This window comes from Hylobates moloch, unplaced genomic scaffold (assembly GCF_009828535.3).
Source record: "Hylobates moloch isolate HMO894 unplaced genomic scaffold, HMol_V3 SCAFFOLD_1, whole genome shotgun sequence".
Lineage (NCBI taxonomy): Eukaryota > Metazoa > Chordata > Mammalia > Primates > Hylobatidae > Hylobates > Hylobates moloch.
Window position 1 is genome coordinate 54,101,004 of NW_026652276.1, and position 18,721 is coordinate 54,119,724.

General features: G+C 38.4%; 1 pseudogene; it reads right to left on the reverse strand.

Annotated features, from left to right (window-relative positions):
- Positions 1–14,859: 14,859 nt before the first annotated feature.
- On the reverse strand, positions 14,860–16,284 carry LOC116814513 (protein ARK2N-like; annotated as a pseudogene).
- Between the last annotated feature and the right edge of the window lie 2,437 nt (positions 16,285–18,721).

The window sequence follows — 18,721 nt, forward strand, 5'->3', positions numbered from 1 at the left end:
TTTTATTGTGGTTTTATTTTTTATTTCTCTAATTACTAGAGAGATTGAGCAGCTTTTCATCTGCTTATTAGCTACTTGATTTGCAGTTTGCCTGTTCCTAGCCTTTTTGATTGTTGTTTTTGTTTTAATTAGATTTTCTCTTTATCTTATTGATTTGTAGGTAACCTTCATATTTTCCAAATATTAGTAATTGTTAGACTTCCCTTTTCACATTTTATAAGGTCGCTTTTAGTAGTAAAGTTTTAAATTCTAATGTAGTCAAAGTTATCCATCTTTTTATTGGAGATTACATATTTTATGTTTGTTTAATAAATTCATTTGACCTGGAATCCTAAATATAGGCTATTACCCTTACTTCCAGAAGTGATAAAAGTTGATTTTTATAATAAGATATTTACTCACTTGGAATTTATTTTTGTATATAAAATAATATAGAAAAATAAGATCATTTTGTTTCATATGAATTACTGATTTTTCTAGCACTATTTATAAAATAGTTCATCATTTTACTTTTGTTAAAATGTCAATTATCAAATATCTGTATTCTGTTTCATTAATCGCTTGTCTATCCCGGCAATGTAGTATTTAAAATGGTATGGTTATAATGATAACCATTTTAAATACTAGAGCTTTAAAATATTTTTTTTTGTGATTTCGTAATGTCTTGGTTTATCAAGATGTTATAGCAAAACATCATAAACTGAGTGGTTTACAAGCAACAGAAATTTATTTCTCATTTTGGAGACCGGGAAGTTCAAGATCACAGACACCAGCAGATTTCTTTTCTGATGAGAGCTCATTTCCTCATTTATAGAATAGTGCTTTCTTGGCAGTATCCTCACACAGTGAAAGGGGTAAACAAGCTCCCTCACGCTTCTTTTATGAAGGCACTAATCCAATCACCTCCCAAAGGCCCCACTTCTTAACAATATCACCTTTGGGGTTAGAATTTCCACAAATGAATGTATGGGAACACAACATTTTGGCTATGGCAGGTTAATATTCCTATTTTTCTATTCTTCTTAATTTTTTCCACTTTTTGTGGCCTTTTTGTTCTTCAATATATGTTTTAAATCAACCCATCAAGCTCCCAGAAAAGCTCTGCTGAGATTTTAATTAGGAGTGCATTAAATCTGTAGATTAATTCAGGTTCAATAGATGCCTTTCTAGGCCATTCAGATTTTATTCTGTTGGCTAAAGGTAACCAGTTCAGGATTATCATGATCTTATATGCATTTTAGAATGATGGCTTTTATTGAAAACTTGGAGTAGTGGAAGTCTGATGCAACTTGTTTTGTGGATCATGTTGACTGCCACCACAAAACAGGCAAAACTGCAAAGAAGTCTAATTTGTTCTTATCCCTCTCACAAGCCTCTTCCTGAATTCTTCCTTACTTGCCTCTTCATCACTCCTCAAACATCCGTATTATACATAGTTAATATTTATGGGTAAACATGGATAAATACAGGTAAAAATGATTACTATTTATGGAGCAAACACTGTGTTGAAATCACCTTGCAGGGTTAATGAGAATTCTTGAAAGAAATATAATTAAGCATTTATAAGGCTTCCCTTTGACCCACTTCCTGTAACCGAAAGTCACGTAGCACTAGATACTGACATTTGCATTCCCTTTGTTTCTATAGATGGGATTTCTGACTTTAGAATCATAAGGTTTTTCTTTAATATAGGTAGGACTTCTGACATTAAAATCATGTGTCTTTTGTTTAAGAATTGTTTAAGATGTTTTTCAGATTCCAAATTCCAGTGAAATAGCTGGTGCCAACTGGTTTAAAGACCCCTACCGAGAAACAGAATCAGCATACTACAGTTTCTTCATCTCCCTGTCCCATTGCTTCACCTAGCGCTCTTGGATCAGTCAACAATCTCTATACGTTTGCCCTCTAAAACCTTGAAGACCCCCCAGCCCCAAACTCCTTAGGAAGATGGATTTAAGGTTTCCTCCCATCTCCTCATTTGGTGGCCCTATGATTAAACCTGTTTCTCTGTTGTATTGCATATTTACTTGCCTTGTGCATCGGGCAACAGACCTGTTACAGTTACAGTGTTAAAATCTTTACATGAATTATTTCACCTACTTCCTCCCACAAAGTAGACAGAACTAGAGTTAGAGGTGAATCAGCCAGGTAAATGCATAGATTATCAATCTTAAGAAGGGCACTCAAAATGATTGGGAAAAAAATGGGATTATGGTTTCAGTTAACTCAAATGTCCATACTCTTTCTCCACATGTTAGAGGAAAGGGGTCCTAATCCAGACCCCAAGAGAGGGTTCTTGGAATTCACACAAAAAAGAATTCAGGGTGAGTCCATAGAGTAAAGTGAAAATAAGTTTATTAAGAAAGTAAAGAAATAAAAGAATGGCTTCTCCATAGACAGAGCAGCCCCAAGAGTTGCTGGTTGCTCATTTTTATGGTTATTTCCTGATGATATGCTAAACATATCATCCCCTTTCTAGACTATATAGGGCAACTCCTCTTTAGTTATAGGGTATGGCTCTCCTTTCTAGACCACATAGGGTAGCTTCCTGATATTGCTATGGCATTTGTAAACTGTCATGGTGGTGGTGAGAGTGTAGCAGTGAGGACGACCAAAGGTTACTCTTGTGGCCATCTTAGTTTTGGTAGTATAATGCCGGCTTCTTTACTGCAACCTGTTTATCAGTAAGGTCTTTACGACCTATGTCTTGTGCTGGCCTCCTGTCTCATCCTGTAAGTTACAATGCCTTAATCATCTGGGAATGCAGCCCAGTAGGTCTCGGCCTTATTTTACCCAGCTCCTATTTAAGATGGAGTTGCTCTGGTTCATATGCCTCTGAGATTTCCCTCCTCCCTTTCTTTTATTTATTTATTTATTTATTTTTGAGATGGCCTTTAGCTCTTATTGCCCAGGCTGGAGTACAATGGCAAGATCTCGGCCCACGGCAACCTCCACCTCCCAGGTTCAAGTGATCCACCTGCCTCAGCCTCCCAAGTAGCTGGGATAACAAGCACCTGCCACTGCACCTGGATAATTTTTGTATTTTTAGTAGAGATGGAGTTTCATCATGTTGGTCAGGCTGGTCTTGAACTCCTGACCTTAGGTGATCCTATCCCCTCAGCCTCCCAAACTCCTGGGATTACAGGCAGGAGCCACTATGCCCCCTTCCCCCACTCACCCTTCCCCCACCACTTTTATAAGAGAACTGTTAATCCTAAGGGTTGCAGAGGGACAAAGCTCCATCTTCTGTAACTGCTTCAGGCTGAATAGGGGCAATGATATTCCTGCCTAACTATTAGGGTCTCTTATTTTCAGGGTAGAGGGGAGCTCAGTCAGAAAGCATTGGTATGGTGAGGGCCATTCAGAACTCCCAGTTCAGATGAAAGATAATATCTGGAAGATTAATAAGTGTTCAGTTTTAGAAAACATTCAGTAAGCTTGTCCTGCATTCCTACACAAAGAGTACAACAGCAGTATATTCCACAAGAGTAAACAAAATAAGTAAAATTATTCCAAGTAAACTAGATTAGAAGGCTTTCCATGAACTGAACAACTGTTGGAATTAAGCTGATATGAGGCTGCTAGCTGATTCCAATATGTCCAAGATTAGAATATTGATCCAGATTGTTACATCACTTATTCCTCTTGTTTCTTCTGAATAGCAGCCAGAAATCATTGGTTGGTTCACAGGAACAAACAGGGTTGGCCTAAATTGCAAAAACAAACTTAAAAACAACTGATGAGTCTAGAATTTAATAACAAGTGTATCATAGTTTTTGAAACATAATTCCTCTCCCCAGTTTCCCATTTTTACTAAAGACAAATCATGATAGGACAGATTTGTTTTATTATACTTGGCCTGATTATTTGTAAAAGTGCAGCAAGAATCATTATTTTTTACATAAGCTTTTTTGAAATTGGCTTTGATGGAACTCTGTTCCATAGAAGGAATCTTAGATGAGACTTTTTTTAGAGCTGAGCCCTGCCATGGGGTTGTACCCTCAAATACCTATGAGTTGGGAAAATTCCTCTCCTCTTGGGGTACCAAGATAACTTGGGGCTCCTAGACCTGTTAGAAAGCGACATTCTTTACTTATCACAGGTCAGAAGCCCTGTACAGGGATTGTGTAGGCAAGGTATGAGGCCAGTTCTCCAAAGGGCTTTCATTGGTTTTACAAGTGAAGTTGATTCCTTAAAGGAAACCACACCATTCCAGTCAAAGCCTTGGTAAAATATCCAGTTTATTTCAATGGTGTCCTGTTATCACAGCAAACAGATGCTTATTGCACTTATGCAAATAACTATATTGTCATAAATTAAGAATACTCACAAATAGTTTCCAAATTTTGGAGAAATCAGCTAGAGAGAAACAAATATGCTTCAAATTTTGTTCACAGAAGTATACGTTACTCAGTTGTTAAAAGCTGTAAATAGCTTAAAATAGAAGTTTCCATGACTCTGAAAAACAAAACAAAGTATCAGAAATGGGTTTTTGTTTTGTTTTTGAGACAGAGTCTTGCTCTGTCACCCAGGCTGGAGTGCAGTGGCACAATCCCAGCTCACTGCAAGCTTTGCCTCCTGGGTTCATGCCATTCCCCTGCCTCAGCCTCCGAGTAGCTGGAACTACAGGTGCCTGCCACCATGCCTGGCTAATTTTTTTTGTATTTTTAGTAGAGGCAGGGTTTCACCGTGTTAGTCAGGATGGTCTTGATCTCCTGACCTCATGACCCACCCGTCTCAGCCTCCCAAACTGCTAGGATTACAGGTGTGAGCCACCGCACCCACCCAGGATCAGAAATGTTTAAAGCAAAATCACAAAGATTACTTCAGACTTACTTAGTTTATGCCATGCAGTTAACTACTGTTCTGTTTGATATTCATGAATATTTTAGCTCTCCATGAGAATCCTTAATGTTTTTTTCATTTATTCTGATGTTATAATCTCCAAAGTTACCAGAAACCTGCATTTAAGAACACCTGATAGAATTCTATAGTTGATTAAAAACCACCTTCTAAAGAGGACGAAAACAAGACAACAATTGTCTGTGGCTGACAAAATGTTTTAGGGAAGCCACAGTCAAAGACACAATTGAGAAGAAAATTTGGTTATCTCTTATCATACAATGATTTTATGTAACAATTGTTAATAACATATGCTAAGTCATATCAAAATTGTAGGAGTTTCCCATAATTTTGAAACATATACCAATAATACGTTTATACAAATACAGCTCAAAAAAAGCCAAATACCATTTCATATTTGACAATGATTCCTGTATAACTTTTATACCAAGTAAGCCAAATGCCACTGTTGCATTAGTGCATTATTGATGTCAAACCAAATTTTTAATAAAACCTTAGAGACAAATGTATTTAATCTTAATTAGTTTGACCATAAGGTAAGATTTTGATAAACTTTTTATAACCCTTTCCTTTACAAATTTTTATTAAAGAGTGGATTATAAGCAAGTTTTTACTCTCAGAAAAACCTGTTGTGCTTTTATTTCAATGTATAATTTACAGAAAAACTGTATAATGCCCCTTTAACTTTAGTCAATATGTTTACACACAGAAACTCTTTTACAATTAATTTTTCACAAACCTTCCACCATTTGCTTAAGCCTTCAGCTTTATCCTAAATTAAAATAATCATTTAACCCTTTAATGTAGGCAAGAAAAATTCACATTCCCATGCCTTCTTATAATCTTTCACCAAAAGTACATTCTACTTTCCTTACACACCTTGCGTGTAGAACTGTTTCTTCAGTAGTCTCAAATACATGGTATACTGTTAACCCTTAGTGACTTAACTATTGCTGAAAACCTTGGTAAGTTCAGGATTCTAATTATGTACTAGGTGTGGGGCCTAGCCTAGGACACACCAAGCAGAAGTGCAGGTAAGGGCTGACTCCAGCATAGCTAGGGAGTGTGGCTAACTCCACATGTCCCCAGGCCTTATCTAGAATCTAATGTCTCTAAAGAAGGTAAATTGAAAAATTTTCAAAAGTCAAAGAAACAGTTTATGAACTTAAAGCATTAGGAAACTTACTATCTGACCTGCATAATTTAGACCAAATGTTTACATTTTACCAATAATCTTTAAAGCTGTTTTTATTTCCTAAAGATTGCTAAAGTCACATGAACTAAATAAAAGGCATTATGCTTTTTACTTTTCTGGCAAAGTATCTTATTTAAGCTCTTAGAATTTTTAAACCAATTAAAGCTCTTTTATATAACACACACAACACATATAAATACACAGAAAGACAGAAGAAAAAGGACTCATGCTCTAAGCAGGAAATTGAACCCTGAACCTGGAATGCCTTTGTGATGGCAGAGACCAAGAGAAAGTACTGCCACTTGGTTACAAGGTCAAGCTCCCAAGGACATACAAAAAAGAGGGAAACCTCATCCAGTATTTTTCAGTGACTTGCAGCAGAGTTTGTAACTGACGGGTTTGCTGGGCTGTCTTGAAAAGTGGGCTTACAGGTGTCCTAAGCCTGTGTTCTATCCTAAGATATCCTTCTCCATTATAGAACACACACAGAAAGACACACAAGGCACATCAAAATTGCTACAGCTTAGGACTAGCCTCATAAGTCCTTTTTTCCAATTAATTTAAACTTTGTAGGAGATAAACTGTTAATTTTACTGTTCAACCAGTTTGCACAGAGAAAGAGAGAGAGAAAGAGAGAGAGAGTGGGGGGTGGGCGAAAGCGTCGCCTGAGGCAGGGTGGGGAAGGTGAGGCACTCAGGGAGTCCAAAAGCCTAAGTGCTCAGGGAGTCCAAAGTGGGGAGTCCAAAAGGTGAGGCACTCCAGGAGTCCAAAGACCCACCCATTGCAACGGCACTGAAAAGTTCAGGTGGCTGCTGTTGCAAAGGGATTTTTTTCAGCAGTTCCATCACTCACAAGTTTCTCCTTTTGGGGGAGCAGAATGTCCCATGATCCTGTACATGCCTAATCCTGTCACCTATAGCCATCAGCAAAGAGTGCAAGGCAGATTGATCCAAAGAGAATAGCAGTTAACGTCCCAGAGTGCCAAACCCATTCTTAGCCCAGAGGGACTTTACTGAGAGGGGCCTCTAACCCCCTAAATCTTAGAAGGGACTCTAACCCTCCTAAATTGGGTCTCTAATCCAAGGCTGGTCAAGTTTCCTTGTTTTTTTTAAGAGGGGCCTTTAACCCACTCTGTCTTAAGAGAGACTCTAACTCCCCTACGTTGGGCCTCTAACCCAAGCCCATCCTTTACCCTAGTATATGCACCCCACTTACCCAAAGTCGGCCAATTGGTGCATGCAGATGATTTTGCTTTGGGCCAGGGGTCTCTTCAGTATCGTCCCTTCTGTGGTTCACCAGAAAGATGTTACCATACCCCACATTTACCCAAAGTTAGACTTTGAGTCAGGAGTTTCCACACTGTGGTTGCTTCTGTGGTCGCCAGAAAGATGTTATAGTACTCCACTACTTACTGGGGATTTCCACACTGTAGTCCCTTCTGTGGCCACCAGAAAGATGTTACAGGAAAGGGGTCCTGATCCAGACCCCAAGAGAGGGTTCTTGGAACTCACACAAGAAAGAATTCGGGGCAAGTCCATAGAGTGAAAGCAAGTTTATTAAGAAAGTAAAGAAATAAAAGAATGGCTCCTCCATAGACAGAGCAGACCCAAGGGCTGCTGGTTGCTCATTTTTATGGTTATTTCCTGATGATATGCTAAACAAGGGGTGGATTATTCATGCTTCCCCTTTCTAGACCATATGGGGTAACTTCCTGACATTGCTATGGCATTTGTAAACTGTCATGGTGCTAGTGAGCGTATAGCAGTGAGGACGACCACAGGTCACTGTTGTGGCCATCTTAGTTTTGGTGATGTAATGCCAGCTTCTTTACTGCAACCTGCTTATCAGCAAGGTCTTTATGACCTATGTCTTGTGCTGGCCTCCTATCTTATCCTGTAAGTTAGAATGCCTTAACCATCTGGGAATGCAGCCCAATAGGTCTCAGCCTCATTTTACCCAGCTCCTATTCAAGATGGAGTTGCTCTGGTTCACATGCCTCTGACACAGACATCCTCATGTAGCTAGCAAAATGTAACACCGACCTGCTCCTTCTAAATTGTAGACAAGTTGCTTAATTGGAAATAATAACAAAAACACATCTCACAATGCTGAACTTTATTAATTGAATATTTAAGTGATACAAAAATTACATATTACAGCATTACTTTTTGCCACTAATTCTGAAAACAGCCAGCTGACAGTGACAGAAACTTAGCAATTGCAGGCAGCTGACATTCTGAAAACAAACAATGCATTTTGTAGTCTTTTTCCTTAGGGATAAAAAAATTTAACTCCTGTCACCCAAAAGACTACCAGATGGCTAAATAGTAGAAATGGGGGTTTTATTGGTGATATCAATTTGCAAACTAGGGAGAGACAGTCTCTGGTGTGAACTGAAGGTGGTCTGTCTTCAAAAAGGGAAAGGGTAAGTTGGCTTTTATGCCTCACAGGGTCTGTATTACAAAATAGAGTCATATATATTCATCAGGTTTAGTGGAAATCTACACATGTTCTGAGGAGAGTTGAGCACATGCACAAATGGATAAATGTATAGGTAACATACGTCTTGTGTTTACTTTGGGGTGGGATTTTAGCATTAAAATGAGGCAGAATTTGGTTATTTACATCAGAAGGTGAACTATAGGACACAAAGACAGTTTGTGCGCAATTTTATAAGCTGGTCAAAACTGGCTTGAGGTCTGCACTTGCTTATCAGGAAAGAATGTTTGTAAGACTGGTCCTCTGCCCAGTCAGAGTTGTAGTGGCCTGGGTTCTAAATTAGTTAGGAAGGGTCTGACAATTTGTCTGATAGCTCCTATTGTTAAAGTGTTTAGCAAGAGTGTGGTCTCTCTTGTAGCCATAGATATTTAGCAAGTTGCCATGGCAGCGAAGCCCTGAACCCTATTTCCTTAACTTTAGGGTCTGTCTTAGTTGGCAAAGGGATGTCTACTTTGGTCTCTCAGATCACATTCTATATTAATGTTCTAGTCTAGAAGTGAACAAAATTGAAAGACAATTTCAATAACCTAGTAATGTGCTGTTTTAAGACATGCAATAAATCCAGATTTTTGAATTTGAACTTGAAGTGGCCCACAATGCTTACCCTATCCCGATTCAACAATTCAATAAAGGCTAAATAAATGTTTAAAGATTATCTGTTTAAATATGCATCAAATTATTAGCCTTTCTTCAGTATCCTCGTGTTCATCCAAACTCCGTAGATTGTTGCTAAGGTTATATTTTATGCATTAATTATTTTAGTTCTTACAGTACCACTTTCAGATAACAAAATAATTGATACTTAAGTGAAGCCAAGTCGTTTGCTAACATTACATAGTTAGGAGGTTCCAGTACCCATGTATTAACTCAGGTATTAACTAGGTGACTTTTGTCACCTAGGTTGCCTCTACACTACCCTCTGGGCCTCTTTTTGATGTTCAAAATGACTGGTTTCACCTAATACTGGTTTCTCCTCTAATCCAATTTTCTACTTTCCTGAGAAAGTGTTCATTTCTTTGGTGATATTTAAAATAAACCACAACCATTTCCTACCATTGTATCCATTGGTGATCCCCTGAAGGGAAAAATTTCATCTGTAGGAAAGAATGGAATACCTGATAGAGTCATAGATAAGGGACAGAAAGTTCTGGCATTGCTTCAGGCACAAAATCTACTTGCCTTTGAGATAAATTTTACCATCTCTTTGATTTGGTTTCCTGAGCCAGTAACACTCTTCCCATTCTTCCTTTTTAAAAGCCGGTTTAGATTATTGTCACTTGGGAATGAAAGACTCTAGAGAAATTCTAGAGAGTATAGAGGAACATGGATTCTGAATTCCATAATTCTGTCATCAGACAGACCTGGGCTCAGAATCTAGTTCCCCAGCTTCCTGTCTGTATGACATTGGCAAAGTAACTCTCCTTTTTATTATAGTTTTATTACTTTTTAAATAGTGAGAGTAATTCCTGGGGAATTGTGAGGATTAAATGAGATAATGCAGACAAAATGTTTGACACACAGTAAGAGTTCACTAAACTTTAGATGTTATTAACTAATAAAGGCACTCAAAGTAAATTAGCAAACTCTAAAACTGTGAGTAGAAAATTTGAATTATGAATGCTAGGGATATCTTTGAACCTATAGTTACATAGGTAAATCCAGCCACTTAGTTATACTTACTAAGGTATAATGCCTCCTACAATTTTGTCTGCTCATTCTTCATTTTTTAACCTTCTAAATAAGATGACAAAGTATTATTTTAGCAGCTGAAAAATTACATTTATATGATAGCAAAGAAATGACTTAGGATAAAGCTAATAGCATTTAGGAGAAAGCTGTTGAGTTTGCATAATATTATTTCAAATGATGTCATAAATGTTAAGAGGAAGACATTGTATGATCTTAAAGATACTGTTGTTTTTACACTCAGAAATAGAAAAAAAAGGAGAAGGTAAAACTGATAAAATAATAAGTAGATACATGTGACAATTTGTAGACTTCTTGAGTTGTCACAACAATAATGGCATCATTTTCTATTTTATTTAAATACTAACTGTAAAAATTAAATTGCATTTTCTCAGAAAAAAATTTTGTTTTCAATTCTGTTCAATCCTAGGTGATAGTTCCTCCCTATACTTGAGGACAGGGTCTTTAAAATGCCCCCTGGTGAGCTGGGTGCCGTGGCTCATGCCTGTATTCTCAGCACTTTGGGAGGCCGAGGCAGATGGATCACCTGAGGTCAGAGTTTGAGACCGACCGGCCTGGCTGACATGGTGAAACTGCCTCTACTAAAAAACAAAACAAAACAAAAATTAGCTGGGTGTGGTGGCTCACGCCTATAATCCCAGCTACTGGGGAGGCTGAGGCAGGATAATAGCTTGAACCCTGGAGGCAGAGGTTGCAGTGAGCTGAGATAACACCACTGCACTCCAGCCTGGGAGACAGAGTGAGACTCTGTCTCAAAAAATAAAAATAAAAAATAAAAAAATAAATAAACAGAATGCCTTCTGGTTAGAAGAATTTTGGTCAAGGATCTTCATACTCTTTTGGAAAATGTGCTAGAGACAAAGATCTGGAGTGACCTGTATGTACATATTCTGTGTATTTTTGCCTCCATTAAAATAAAACAATATAGTTGTCACATAAAATACAGACAATAGCAACAATATTTTACATATCTTATATAGCAAAAATAGTAATCTGAATATTTATTTACTACTATCCCTTACTTTCTTAAAAAGAATTTTTAGATTTTCCCTACTCTTTAATTTGAATGAGATGTTTGTAATAGTGTTTGACTTTGCTACAGATATGCATATTAAAATGTATTTTGTGAAAACAATAAAAATACATTTTGTTTCATTTTCCTCCACCCAAATGTTTCATGGTTTTCTAGTGTTGCCTTAGAAAATGCTGAATTCTGCCTCCATATCCAAATAGGTTTTGATTAATTTCTTCCTTTTATACTAGCTGACTCTTGCTTTCCTTAGTCTCATCTTATTTGTTTTGGTTCCTCTAAAAGGCATCTTACCTCCATCCTTGTATGTTGGGAATAGGCCCCCCAAAACTGGCCATAAACAAAATCTCTGCAGCACTGTGACATGTTTGTGATGGCCATGACGCCCACGCTGGAAGGTTGTGGGTTTACCGGAATGAAGGCAAGGAACACCTGGCCCACCCAGGGCGGAAAACCGCTGAAAGGTGTTCTTAAACCACAAACAATAGCATGAGTGATCTATGCCTTAAGGACATGCTCCTGCTGCAGATAACTAGCCAAACCCATTACTTTATTTCAGCCCATCCCTTTATTTCCCATAAGAAATGCTTTTAGTTAACCTATAATCTATAGAAACAGTGCTTATCACTGGCTTACTGTCAGTAAATACATGGGTAAATCTCTGTTCGAGGCTCTCAGCTCTGAAGGCTGTGAGACCCCTAATTTCCCACTCCACACCTCTATATTTCTGTGTGTGTGTCTTTAATTCCTCTAGCACCACTGGGGTAGGGTCTCCCTGAATGTCAGGCCTCTGAGCCCAAGCTAAGCCATCATATCCCCTGTGACCTGCACGTATACATCCAGATGGCCTGAAGCAACTGAAGATCCACAAAAGAAGTGAAAATTGCCTTAACTGATGACATTCCACCTTTGTGATTTGTTTCTGCCCCACTCTAACTGATCAATGTACTTTGTAATCTCCCCCACACTCAAGAAGGTTCTTTGTAATCTCCCCCACTCTTAAGAAGGTTCTTTGTAATTCTCCCCACCCTTGAGAATGTACTTTGTGTGATCCACCCCCTTCCCGCAAAACATTGCTCCTAACTCCACCGCCTATCCCAAAACCTATAAGAACTAATGATAATCCCACCACCCTTTGCTGACTCCTTTTTTGGACTCAGCCCACCTGCACCCAGGTGAAATAAACAGCCATGTTGCTCACACAAAGCCTGTTTGGTGGTCTCTTCACACGGATGCGTGAGACACCGACCGAGCTGGTTTGGGCACTTATAGATACTACAATAATATAATTTTGAGGACAAGGTTTGCTTTGTTTCACTTTTATTAATCTGTATCAAGCCTTTGAAAATCAGTACTTATTATGCATTATTCTACTACTTTTTCTTTTCCCAGGCCATAACTATCTTTTCTTAATAACTCTCCAAAAAGAGTAAACCATATTTTATATCTGGTTGTGAAATTCTTAAGTTATCTCTAAGGGTATACACAAGAAAAATTGTTTATAAGGAGAATTTATGAATAGGAAAAATTTTCTTCCTTTCCCCAGGGAAGGCCTCCTATAATTGTTAAAATTTCATCAATTCAATGTTAAATGGGGTGTTTAGAAAATAAATCAATGAGTTATAATCACTTGTAGTAGGGTAATAATGTATTAACTAATATATTTTACCAGTTACCCTACCTTTCTCTCAACAGCTAAATATTCTGCTTTCATTGCTTCAGAAAAGGACAGAAAAAGTCAATTTGACTGAAAGTACATATCAACCACTTGGGGGGAAAAGAAACTTTGAAATAATAAAATTTTTAAAAGATTACTTTTTCACCTTTGAGTCTCTGGACAAGATATGTGTTTCTATAACATAGCCTATAAATATCTATTGAGGATCAGCCATGTACAGAACACTATGTTAGGCAGAGAATAAGAGACGGATTAAGACATCATCATCATATTAACAATGTTTACTGAATGCCCACTAAGCTTCAGCCATTGCCATGCATTTTTACATGTGATATTTCATTTAATATTTACTGCCTGCTCCATTAAGATGTAGAAAAGATTAAATAAAAAATGTGTAAGCCTAGTGCAATGAAGTTGCGATGATTTATATATGGCTTGAGAAAATCAAAAAGTTTTCACAGAAGGCCGGGCGCAGTGGCTCACGCCTGTAATCCCAGCACTTTGGGAGGCCGAGGCGGGCAGATCACGAGGTCAGAAGATCGAGACCATCCTGGCTAACACGGTGAAACCCCGTCTCTACTAAAAATACAAAAAATTAGCCGGGCGTGGTGGTGGGCGCCTGTAGTCCCAGCTACACAGGAGGCTGAGGCAGGAGAATGGCGTGAACCCCGGGGGGCGGAGCCTGCAGTGAGCCGAGATTGCGCCACTGCACTCCAGCCTGGGTGAAAGAGCGAGACTCCGTCTCAAAAAAAAAAAAAAAAAAGTTTTCACAGAAAGGTTTGAAAGCAAAATCTTGGAGGAGTGGTGAGTTGTAGAGAGTGGTGACTTTGATGATAGGGTGTTGGATGAAGAAAAAGGTATAAGTAGGAAGAGAAGGGAAAGCCAACATTGAAAAAAGCAAGGAACTAGAAAATGAAACAGTGATGCACAGCTAGAGAGAAGGTGAGGAATAGAGAGAAGTAAACCCAGAAACACTGGCTATACTTGATGATGGAGGGTCTCATATTCCAGTTTATGACTTGCAGGCATCTAGTGCATATTCTGCATGGCTCGCTGTGCAAGGACTGGGGTGGCTTTCTTTTCCTTACATCTAATATAGAGACAGTGGAAACTAATATAGCAATTCTTCCATCCAGAAAAGTTCTCTTGTGCTGCACATAGCATGCTTATAGGGCTCTTCTGTGTTCTGAGTGCTTAGTGGGTAGGAGCTATGAACAGGAGCAAATCTTTTTGAAAAGAGAAAAAAAAGCCTTTGTTTCTTTAATAAATGAGTTTACAATTAGAAGAATATGTAAACTGTGTTTTGTTTTTTTTTTCCATACTTTTTTTTTGGCAAGAACTATTTTGTTTTTTATGTATTTTTATTTTTTGTAGAGACAAGGTCTCACTAGGTTGCCCAGGCTGGTCTCAAACTCCTGGCCTCCAGCGATCCTCCTGCCTTAGCCTCACAAACTGCTGGGATTACAGGCAGGAGCCACAGTGCCTGGCCTCAATAATTTTTTTGAACTTTGTATATTTCATACATTATTAATTAAATTGTTTAACTTTTTCAATTTTGTTGCTTGTGTTCCAGAGATATTTAATTCCCTTTAAATGCCTATATGATGCTGAAATGGATAAAAGTGTTATATTGAATGCCAGAAGGTAAAAATTTAGGAGTTTCTCCCATCATTGTTTTTCAGGTTATTTAAATTTAATTTACAGTTTTTTCCTGAGTGACTTCTTTTAATTAAGAAAAGGAGGAAAGGAGGGAATTTTCCATGAGTTTGAATCCTTCAAATGCCACAAACAGCTTCTGAAGCTGAAGCCATGACAATGAACTTCCATGTCACAAAAAAGATGAGGAATTGGAAGGGAACAGTGCAGGAGAAACACAGTGACATTGTATCACAGTAGGTATTTACGCCTGCTATCCTCATCCAAGATAAAGTCAACAACTGCTGGTGAAGCCCAAGTCTGCTGGGGGATCACAGCAGTTCCATGACTGTGTCTGCCTGGTGCTAAGATACTGTGTGCCCGAGCCATGCTTCCATGAAGAAGGACTCTGAATCATACCACCTCGAGGATGAACACATCTTGCATGTTCCTGAACTCCCACAATCTCTACTTCACTATCTGAAGAGGCAATATTAATTTCTTCATTGAGTGGTGCATTGCCAGCAGATATTTTGTCACTTGCTGGGAATCCTGGATGCAAATGACCTGCCTCTGCATTCAGCTTCTCTAGAAGCCAGCTGGTCCTCCAGGTAGCTCCTGTGTCCTGGCCGCCTATAGAATTATTGTGCTCTTGAACTACTGCAGCCGCCGATAAATTGTACACATTTTAACACTTCTGGGTCAGAGCTGGTGTCAGGCATACCATAATGAGCTACAACTGGAGGCCCATCTGGTATCTTTGCAGTGATTGTCTTGCTGCTCCCTGAAACCTCTTCATCATCATCGGATGAGCTCGTGCTTAAGTCACAAGTCAGGTCACTATCACTGGTACTACTTACTGTCCTGCAGCAGGTTGTACTGCTTGCAGAAACCTCCCGTTTGTGCCTCAGTAGCCTGATCCTCTCCTTGTGCTTTTGGCTCCGATGACCTTTAACCCATTCTGTTTATCACTGGATTGCCAGTTTTTCTTGGCAGCCATAGTGGATGTTTCACTTTCAGATCGGGACCTCCTAGACTTGCGCCCAACTGTGGCACCAGACACTCCTGAAGGGTTTCCTTCTACCGCTATTTCTGCCTGAGAGGGTTCATTCTCTTCTGCGGAAGACAACGTGTCTGAATCAGCCAGGTGATCACTAGAGGAAGGGGAAAGCATGCAGTGATTAGAGGAGTCACTCTCATAAATTCGGCCAGTTGTAGGCTTGTCACTCTCTGTGGATGCTGAGACGCAGAAGAGTCTCTTCTCAGCTCCATCAACAAGCAGGGCATTGAAGAAAGAACTGTAGAATCCGCTACACCATCTTTCTGAACTTGAGATTCCAGTTCTACAGATTCATCTTCCTCCTTCGCTGTCTCTTGTTTAGATGTTTTTGGTGGAACTTCAGACTCAGTGAGTTCTTCGAGTTTTCCCACTGCCTCCTCTATCTTCGTTTCAGAATTTCAAGTTAAATCATGGAGCGCTTCTAGGAAATGGTATCAAAGATACAACAGGAAAGCAAATAAAAAAACTTGTAGGCGAAGGCTGGGAGATCAGAACTCAGAGGATTGGATGCCACTTCCTTATTCTTACTTGGATCTAGAATTCAAATTTACATTGTCCACGTGGTCAAAAAATCCTGCGATCTGTGGTGACTCCGTGCCTCCTCGCTCGCTCAGCATGCCCCATCAGGGCACGCATCATCCCCCAAACTTAATTTGAATTTTAAATTGGTATTCTCCTTATTTCTGTTTTTGGCTTCTGTAAGAGAATACATCATAATTTATTGCTTCACTCTGCAATTTGCCGTATCTCCTAATGACATTCAGTAGTGAATTGTTAAAAAAAAACTATGTATCTACATATTGATTATGATTATCTATCTATTTATCACAATTCTGGAGGCTGTAAGTCCGAGATCAAGGCGTCATCAGGGTTGGTTTCTTCTGAAGTCTCTCTCCTTAGCTTATAGATGGCCATTTGCATTCTGTGTCTTCACGTTGTCTTTCTGCTGTGTGTGTCTGTGTCCTAAACACTTCTTATAAATACACCAGCCATACTGGATTAGGGCCTACACTAATCACCCCCATTTTACCTTAGAAACATCTTTAAAGACTATCTCCAAATATAGTCACATACTGAGGCACTGTGGGTTAGATTTCAACACATGAATTTGGAGGGAAGACATAATCCAGCTCCTAACACCACCAAAGTGTTTAGTTTTATCCATTATGGAGTCTCATGTGTTATGTTTTGTGAACCCTCTTTTTTTTCATTTTTAATAAAGTTTCCATTTCTAGGATGCTTTGTGAGCTCTTGAGTAGGCACCACACCTTGCATTATTTTAAGTCTCCCATTTTTGGGGGGTAGATATCGGTTTGGAAGATATGGGTCTTCCATCAAAGGAGATATTTGCATTGAAAAAATCAGATAAATGATAGACTAATTAATAATTTCTAATTGATTCTTGATTAAAGTTAAGGAAATGTATTTGAAAGATAGATCCCAATATATGAGTACATTATAAGAAAATTCAATAAGAAGCAGACTGTGTGTGAACATCATAGAGATATGGTCATCATTGGGGAAGAGTTTTTTATTAGCATGAACATTGTATGTGTTTATAGCTAGGAAAAAAAGAAAATGGACTTATTCTTATTAATACTAAGATACTTCTCAGACTAAATAAGACCCTGTTATCATGGTTGAGCCAGATTAATTGTGTTAGAACCTCAATCGATATTCCTTGATCATGTAGGATGTTGGAGATATGTGCATGACTCTAAAATGCTATCAGGAAGACTGCCTACTGGAAAAATTGCCAGTGGGCAACAATACTGGGGGAAAAATAGGTTAGAGTAATGTAGTTGATAGTAATTTGATGGCAAGTTGTCTACCATAGCCTAAAAAGAGTTTGAAAAGGAAATATAATAATAATAAATAATAATAAAATATTTAGATCAGATATTTAGATTCTAGAGTGAAGAGGTTTTACCAGTAGGCAGATTTCTGCATACGTAATTTTACTGAAGAAGTGGCTTTCAAACCTTTGACAATTTCTATTGGGACCAGGTAGCGCATGTACACACACAGACACACACAAGGACATTATTTACCTTTCTCATGTGTGATGTACTCTAACATTGTCCATTTTATTCAGTTCTGTCTCATTTCAGTCTATTTCATTACTATTTCTGATACAGTCTATGTATTTCATACCACACAGAGGCTGCACCCAGGAGCTTGAGAATCACTGCATTTGAAAGCCTTTTCTAACAAAGGGTATGAAGACTTGGAAAGCTGTGTAAGTATCCAGCATATGGTATGCCATATCTGCCTCCCTGGAGATGCCCAGTGGAAATGAGAGAGTCAGTGGAGGCTAAGAATCTGACTTCCAGAGAGGCATCATTACACTGAGATCCACAAAGCAGTGTGAATGGTCGAAAATGAAAGGGAACTAGAACCAGGATAGAAAGTTTATCAGGGGAATGAAGCATTGTACAGAAGAGCTGGTGTGAGACAGCATGAAGAGGAGGATAACAAGTATAAGGAGTAACACTATCATATTGTTGTTAGGAGAGTCTGAAGTTAGACATTTATTCAAATCTCACCTTTGATACTTACAAATTTGTCACTTTGTATGAGCATCTAATCATTCTATGCCCCCATTTAACAATCTATAAAATAGTATCTATGATTTATTGAGCACTTAACCAATGCCAGACACTACAGAAAGTGCTTTCCTTTTATTAACTCATTTAATATTGGTACCACCTTAATGAGGTAGGCACAGATTTCATTCCTAGCATACTTGTATTTTAGAGTTGTTTTGAAGAGGATAAAATAACATGAAACAGTTCCCGGCACTACACATTCATGAAATGAAAACAGTGAGATGTAACGATTTTCTGACATCCTGAACAAAAAATCAAAGGAAACCCATGAAATTACTAAGTGTCACGCAACTTACTATCTATGTCATGAGATAATTGCATTAGCTTGCTTATCTAGAAACGGTTTTGAAATATGATAAGTAAAGAGAAAGTGAATTGATGGATATAAAACACTTATTGTTGGGAGACAATTCAGGGCCTTTCTGCATGTCTTGTATTAACTTTT